Source organism: Cynara cardunculus, unplaced genomic scaffold (assembly GCF_001531365.2).
Source record: "Cynara cardunculus var. scolymus isolate 2C unplaced genomic scaffold, CcrdV1 Un_Scaffold_1517, whole genome shotgun sequence".
Taxonomy (NCBI): domain Eukaryota; kingdom Viridiplantae; phylum Streptophyta; class Magnoliopsida; order Asterales; family Asteraceae; genus Cynara; species Cynara cardunculus.
In genome coordinates, this window is record NW_020200787.1 from 11269 (window position 1) to 13167 (window position 1899).

The window sequence follows — 1899 nt, forward strand, 5'->3', positions numbered from 1 at the left end:
ATGCTGTAGAGAAGATCATTTACTTAAGCTAGAAAATGCTTGAAGTAAGAATTAGGGTTAAAGAGTGAGTTGCGCGCACTCTGCATGGAGAAGAAACACTTCTATTTATACCCAGTGCATTAAATGAACATTTAATACAATATGGTAGGGTTAGAGTGCGTGTTAAGCCTTAAGAGGAAGATTTGTCCTTTGCTACAGTGAATAGTACACAAAGCACTATTCATGAGCAGACATCCTTACCTAAAGTTGGTGGATAATAGAGTCGACTAGTCGGCTCCGTACTGTACCAACTTTCATAAGGGTATGGGTTTTTTCCTTTGTTGCATAAAGGCAAGACAACAACAATCGTGCTAAGCAAGCTTCCATTGATCGTTGAATGCTGGAATGACCTAAAGGTCTCATCATCATTCGCTAAAGCTTGAGCAGTCTTCACACATGTAGACAGACTTGTAATCACTGAATACCGCTTCAGATCACGTACTCGTCAGTCTCTAATCTTCAGTTTCAGTCTTCGACGTTTGCTGAAGGTTCTTTGGTGTAAGTGTTGTCTTCTTGAAGTATTGCTGTCTCTGATAGAATTACAATGCAAGTTCTTCAGCGATCACTGAACATACTCAGTGAAGATCGCTGGAACTGAAAATACAGAAACATAAATACGATGTATAAGTGAAAAGGGATTATCATCAAATCACTGAGAGAGAGGATCAACAATCTCCCCCTTTTGATGGTAACAAGATAACATAAAGAAGGTTATCTTATCAAATAATAGTAAGGAAAAGTTACATATAAAGTGCATGTCCCTTTTTACTATTTTGGGATCTTTTTCAGTTATTCAGTCTCAACTTGAAATTTTTCATAAGTTATATCTAAGAAAATTGCAAGTACGAAAACTGAAACTGAAAGCTTATTCACTGACTTATAGATTGTCAGCGAATATGAAAAGTAACATCGGAACTCATAGACTTGTGTCCCTATTTCTTTTTTCAATGATCTTTTCCAGTGAAGTACATGGAATACTCATTTTATTAATCATAGGAAATATTACAAGTATTACAGTACATGTCTAGAACTTACACAATATAAGTACAATCACTGAAAGTAGACATAGTACATGAAGTTACAAGAAAAAGTGGATTGTCGTTACAAAGAGAAACTATTCTAGAGCTCTTAGATCTATGTACCCAGGTACATTTTCACCAAGTTTTTTTCGACGTAGGAATTCCGTTTGTATCTTCAGATTTACGACTTTTCCAAGCATGCTATCATTTATCCAAAGCAAAAGATAAACCAAATGATCCATTGGACATAGATGTAGCTCTGACATTCTCTGAAATCTGACTTCACCTTCATAGTCAAGGAATATAACTCCTAACTCAGGTATAAAATGCACAGAGTTGGGTGTATAGGGACCCTTATCTGGCAAGTCAAGATTCAACAGAGAAATGTCTGTACTCTTATGACCCTTCAGGACTTCATCTAAGGAGAACCTTGTTTCATGTTCGTTCCTTAGGAATGGTCCATCATTAGGATCAGAGAACTTGAGTTTCTTCTTCCCACCCTTCTTCAGAGTTGGCATGTCAGGGACCTTGACATACCTGGACATCCTTTTGATGAGCTCGCTGATGGTGTCCTCGATGAGTGTCTTGTGTCTCGACTTGGATTGCTGAATGGCTTGTCTGATCTCCATCCATTCGCTGAATTCATAACGGCCTAGGTAGGAAGGATACTCGGTAACGGCATCAAGATTGTCCCTGGTGATGAGCATTGAGACCAGCGTTCCACCGTCTTTAGAATGTCCGCTGATGCTGACGCTGATAATCGAGAGGGGACTGAGTCTTTTTTTAGTTTTCCTTCACTCCATTGCTTGTCCTTTTCCGCTAGCTTCAGGTTCTTCTCATG